This window comes from Panicum virgatum, chromosome 3N (assembly GCF_016808335.1).
Source record: "Panicum virgatum strain AP13 chromosome 3N, P.virgatum_v5, whole genome shotgun sequence".
NCBI classification, from domain to species: Eukaryota; Viridiplantae; Streptophyta; class Magnoliopsida; order Poales; family Poaceae; genus Panicum; species Panicum virgatum.
The window spans coordinates 64,923,782-64,929,983 of NC_053147.1; the positions used below are offsets into that span (position 1 = coordinate 64,923,782).

At 54.2% G+C, this 6,202-nt stretch overlaps 1 long non-coding RNA gene across 1 annotated transcript; it reads right to left on the reverse strand.

Moving 5' to 3' along the window:
- Window positions 1-107: 107 nt before the first annotated feature.
- Window positions 108-5,756, reverse strand: LOC120666757. The gene is made up of 3 exons (XR_005671854.1): window positions 5,612-5,756; window positions 1,531-1,641; window positions 108-349 (listed from the first exon to the last, which is right to left on the reverse strand). It is a non-coding gene; the product is annotated as an uncharacterized LOC120666757 (long non-coding RNA).
- Window positions 5,757-6,202: the final 446 nt, after the last annotated feature.

Genomic DNA, 6,202 nt, shown 5'->3' on the forward strand with positions numbered 1-6,202 from the left:
GTCGAACGGACAACCCGACTCCCTGTATCGTCGTGATAGTCCCTGGATCAGTAGCTATCACATACAGAACTCATTTCAATTACATATCACAGTCATACTTCACGATAAAACACAACAAAGGTTTAATTATTACATAATCCAACGGATTGTGGTACGAAATCATCTGGTACATGCCCATTGGGCTAAAAGGGAACAACCAGAAAACGGAAGCGGTAGCTAGACTTCTGGGGCATCCTTCATCTTGACATCTTCTTTCATCCACAGGCAAACTTGAGCGAAGCACGAGTCGTCCTTAGTCCTTCCTTCAAAGTCATCGTCGATCTTCGAGTCGGATCCTGCATCTACCAAACTATCCCCAAGGACGGGATATGTTCATGTCACCATCCGTATGCAAGCTTTAAGTGGATGCATTATGGTATAAGAAATAATCAACGGATAAGACTAGGGTTTCCTATGCGTAGCATCAACAAAGTATAGCATCTGCCAAGTCACCTGACGCGGGCCATTCCGGCATCCTGGACTCCATTCCGGCATCCCGGACTCCCGGTCAACTCACACCTCCGAGACTCACCCTAAGTCCCTGATAACCAAGTCGGTGCGAGAACTCCCTCTCCTCGCACCTCAGCTGCTATCCAAGCAGGAAAGTAGGCTAGAGGGAGGTAGAAAAGTATCAAGTCACACTAACTAATAGAAGTAACAGAAGAGTAGGAATGTACATGACCGAGTACGCGGCTATACGTATAGTTTTCACCCTGCAGGGGTTGTACACCTGTACCCACTAGAATCGCTGCCAACCGGAGGCCAGCCGACTGACATCGAGACACCGGTCTACTGAGAACAAGAACTAGCAGCCATGACGCCATCTTGCTTTCCCGGGTTTGGGCGCGTTCTCTCGCAAGAGGTCGCCCCGGGGCTCCCGCGAATCGGGGAACGTCAGGTCCACACCTGCTCCCCCTGCACCGATACTACATCCGCCTACAGGCTTGGCACCACGCTTACTAGCCTCGGACCGGATCCACCCGCATAGTGGATAAGTGGTGTGCACGCTCACAAAGTCCCACTAATCATAGTTACACCAACCGGTTCCTTATATGCCGGGGCGAGCATCTCCGTCCTCATGTGTATCCGCCACAGCGGTCCGCGAATGGCACCCATTACAGGTAAGGCCCCCAAAACACCTCCAGAGTCTAATCGTGTCCAACGACACAAACATGCACCCGCAACAGGTGCTCGCAGGGTGTGCCCAACACACACCCCCAGCAAAGTCAACTTGCTCGCCCCCTGCTAAAAGCCCTAATCACCAACTCCTGATATGGTGGATCTCCACTCACGCCAAGACTATCATATCACGAGGAAATCCCACACATACACATGCAAGCATATCAACCATTAAAACATGGTTTATATTAGGAGTTCAAAGAATAAGGGCACACAGTTGGCTATGCAGGTTCATCTCATAACAGTAATAAAGCGATAGCAGTTCTAGCAAGCAATGCCTAATAGGTAATCAAATCATAGATGGGCGTGAACCTGAGACTTCTCGTAGTCGTCCTAGGTCTTCGGAGTCATCTCGTAGTCTGGTACGTCCTTCTGGGTCCTCTGCGCGTCCGGGGCGTCGATCAGCTCCTCCTCACTAAGGGCCTATTCGTAATTATGAATTACTAAGGGGGCCAAAGTGCAAAAGTGCACAAAAGTATCCAAATAAGATCCAAATCACACCAAAACCTACTCTAACGGGTATATCATGATTTTAGAAAAATTATGAAACTGGTTTCATAATTTTTGAAACTCCGGTTAATTTATTATCAATTTTTTAAGCCTAAATCTATTTCTGAAATTATTAACTGATTTTTGGAAAAAGAAAAACACACAGTCAACGGTCAACGTCCAAGTCAGTGGGTCCACGAGTCAGTGGCCCCACCTGTCAGTCTCACGCAAGAGGCTGACGTGTGGGACCCAAGGGTTAAAAGGGTTAAAAGAAAGAGAAAAAGAAAAAGGGAACCATGGTTATTGGGCTGAAAGGAAAAGGGATCGGCTCAGGTTAGGAACGGGCTGGCTCGAGTAAACAGCTCGCAGGCCGGCTCAGACACGGCTCGGCTCGTCGGGCCGAAAGCAAGGCCGACGGCCCAAACGGCTCCTTCTCACTCTCTCTCTCTCTCTTACAGACTGGGCCCGCGGGGCGGTTCAGCGCCTTCCACTGACAGGCGGAGCCCGCCCGTCAGTGAGGCGGCGGATCCAGTGTGGCAGGACCAGATCCGGTGCGGCTGCAGGGCTGTGTGGCCGTGTGTGTGTTCGAGGCCGGCTGAGGGAGGCTGGGGTGCGTCGCGCACGCGACGTCGCAGTGTTGGCCGCGGTGTCCGCGCGCGGCGAGGGCTTGGCGAGGTGGCGGCGAGGCAAGGCCGGGTACAGGCTCACGGAGGCGAGGCTAGGCTGCGGCCTTTCAGCCTCGACGGCGAGCGGCGGAGGTTACAAGACGGCGAGCGGCGACACGCGCGCGGGCGCTTGGCTTGCCGAGACCGCAGCGTGGCAGGGCCTGGTGCACGGCAAGGTGGTGGCTTCGGGCAAGGCCAGGCTGGTCAGGGTAGAGGCATCGTGGTGTGCACGGCCACGGCCACTGTGAGGTTTGGGTTCAATGCAGGAAAGGTTCAAGACACGGCCTTGTGTCTTGTGCAGCGCCCGTGCACGTCGAGGCATGCCCACGGTGCGGCGGAGCACCATGCCCCGGCGTGGTCCAAAGGAGCGGGGGCGAAGCGAGCTCGGGGTTTCGACGGCGGTGCTTGGCTCCTGCAGAAGAAGGTGAGACGGGGCACCTGGGCTACTACGGAGGCTCATCGGCGGCGTACGGCGGCCGGACAGCAGTACAGAGACGGAGAAAGGGCAGCGCGACGATGGCTCACCGGCGGCTCGTGGAGGAAGGGCTCGGTGCTGTGGCGAGCCGATGCAGGCGGGGTTGACACCGTGCAGTGCCGCACGGGTGCGTCATTGTCGTCGTTCAGGGTGCAGGCGCGGTGAAGCTCCTCGCTGGTGGCGTCCTCTGGCGGTAGCAGGGGCGTCCTCCTCCTTGGCCCCTTCCTGGGCGCGACGGTGGCGCTGAAGTCCTGCTCCTTCCCACGGCGCCTTCCTTTCCTCTCCTCTCCTCTTCTTCCTTGGCTCGGAGCGCCTCCTCTATTTCACGATCGTGGCGGTGGCGGCGCTCGATTGGGGACAGGGAAAGGCGGCTAGGGTTTGGAGAGGACGATTGGGGGTTATATAGAGCTGGTGCTAGGGTTTGCAGGTCTGGGCACGGATGCCAAGGGTGCTGATTGGATGCGTCGCGGAGGCGGGACACGCGGCGGGATCAGGCGGTCCGGCGTCGGGGTTCACGGCGCGGAGCGCGGGGAAAAGGAGCGCAGGCGGTCAAGGTGCACGGCCGGGTGGTCTCCGTGCCTTGTCGCGGAGCGGTGGCGGTCGCGCGGGAGCAGGTGGAGACGCGGGCGTGGGCAGGCGGAGCAGCTTTGGCGCGGCGGCGGCAAAAAAGCAGAGGCGGGCGAGGCGTCGCGAAGGGGAAAGGCACACAGCGCCTTGAGTGGCTGACGAGGCGGGCCCGCACGTCAGCGGCTCATGGCGAAAGGGAAAGCGACGTGCGGCGTGCGCTAGGTGAGGCTGGGCCGGACTGGGCCGTGTGGGCTGTGCTGCTCGTGGGAAAAGCAGGCTGGGTTAGGCTAGCGAGGCAGGCCGCACATGAGGGGAGAGCGGGCTGGCTTTGTGGGCCGTGCAGGGCGTGCGGATGGGGCTGAAAGGCTGGTGGGGGGTTGATTAGGTTAGGTTGGGTTTGATCCCTGGGTTGGTCCGGTTAGCAGGTTTTGGCCCAAGACTAGTTAGAAGGCTGGTTAGTATTTGAACTTAATTTGATTGGTTCATATCAAATTAAGTTCCACACAATTCAAACAAAAATAAATCAAACCAAATTTAAACACGGTAGATTCAAATAAGCTCCAACTCCAAATATAGCACACTAGCATTTATATCCTTATATTTGTTTTGCTTTTAATTTTCTAGGAATCCGAGATGGAAAGGGAGATCAGCCTTACATTATTTCTACCTAATTACACATGCACACAAAAAGTTTTTGAAATCTCACATTTTGGCACTATATAACATTCCGTAAAAATACGGGATGTTACAGAAATCGAGCGAGGGAAGGGAGGAGATGCTCCCCGTGCAAGGAATCGAGAAGTAGCTCACCAGAGACGACGAATCGACGGCGGGGGTAGAGCTTCGACGTGCTCCAATGGTGGCCGGCCGGTGCGGGATCGATTCCGGTCAGGGAAACGCGGGGCTGAGCTCGGGAAAGCTTGGAGTAGGTGCAAGGGAAGACGAGGAGGCCCTGGGTGCGCGGAATCGGAGGACAACGGCCGGAGTTGGTCGGGGCGCCGGCGACGGGGGCGGCTCTGCTCGGCTCAAGCGCAAGGAAGAAGAAGAGAATGGAAACACGGCAGCTCAGGGATAAGGTCGGGGAGCTTTGTCGGGGATAAGGACGTGCGTGGAACGAGGATGGCCGGCGCGTGGCACGAGGATGGTCGGCGGCGGTGGCGACGTGCGGCGCGCTGTGATTCGTGCAACGCACGCCGAAGCAGAGCGCCGGGCGGTCCGTCCGGGCGGGAAATTTGGGGCCGTGACACGGTGGACCCGGGACCAGACCTTGCGATGATGCTGGTGTCCTCGGACGCCATTCCGGAGGTGCTGCATGCAGTTGGTGGTATCATATTGGGGTGCCCCGTCAGCAGATTATCAAGATTATACTGTATATCAATAAGGGCTTTCAGGAAATGCTTGAGCTATGAGAAATTTAATTTAATAATACATCCAGCTAGGAGGTTAGGTTAATACCCTAATCTGATAGAACCTCCCAACCGTCACGTGCACGATTGTTCATCACAATGCAAGCTTAAAAATACTGTCTTCACTCTGGTGCCTGAACAGAGTTGCTCTACTGTGAATACTTTGGCATTGATTTCAGCGGGGGAAAAAACGAGATGACGGTAGAGGAGGGTGTGATTTGCTGCTTATACTTGATTGCGCATGCGCCATTAATTTTTTGCTTGATATCTCTGGTACTTTGGAGATACTAATGATTTATTAGGTGGTGAAGAATCATTATTTGACCGGTGAAAACTAGAGTGCACACCAATGCATTTGTCCGATCCAGAGGGAGGGCAAGTCAATTTGCTCCTTCTGCTGGTCTGCTTCTGCTGGTCTGGTCAGGTAGATGTGACGACCGATTCGCAGGGATAGGATAGATAGGACACAGCATTCTTAGCATTGTGGAACCTGCCTGCTTGCTTGGACCTATATTTTGATTCGTCTATTTTTGGAATTCGACAGCTAAATTCAAGTCAAAACCGGCACTTGGCCGGCAGCAGGTAGAAAGAATACTAGGTATATTTTGATTAATGATACGCGGTTATAAAATTGGACAAGCAAATCTACAAAAATAGCATGCAGATATGTAAAAAGGCTTGAGAAACCCCGAAAAGAAGCGGCAAGGATTATTAATTTATCCCCGAAAAGAAGCTTGCTTTGCTGCTTCCAGGGAAGCAGGGGAAAAATCAAAAAAAGGAAGAGCCTGAACCTGGGAGCAAGGTACAAGGATCCTGGTTGGGGACGGAGGAGCAGATCCCTTGCAGATCGATCAGCTCGATCGGTTTGCTCGGCGTCCGAGACGATGTCCGTAGGAGTTTTGGAGGTGTGGTGGACGGGGGAATGCTGGAATGGAATGGGACCTTGGACTTTTGTTGCCAGTTGGTGGAGGGGAGGGGCTTCGGTTGGTGCGGGTACGTGACGTGGACGACTGCAGCGGCCATGGCGGCGATGTGGCCCAGTAAAGGAATGCATGCTGTTGACGAACAGGGAAGGACGGTTGGGCCAGGCCCGGGGCCGAGCTCGACACACGTCTCAAGGTTTACTGGATACTTGCTCAAGGTTTAGTAGTAGAGATATACAATTTGTAGGAAGAAGCTGACACACGTCAGATATCCAGTCAGTGACCAACTGAGCGACCCGCGCGGCTTGCTAGGGCCTGTGCTGTTGCTGGGTTTCCGCGTTCCATGTTCTTTTCTATTTCAGATTTCACCTATTCAAAATGTTATAATTCCCCTCTGAATTATGCAGCACTATATTCGCTACGATAAATTCTACAAAACTAGATCCCATTTGCATATAT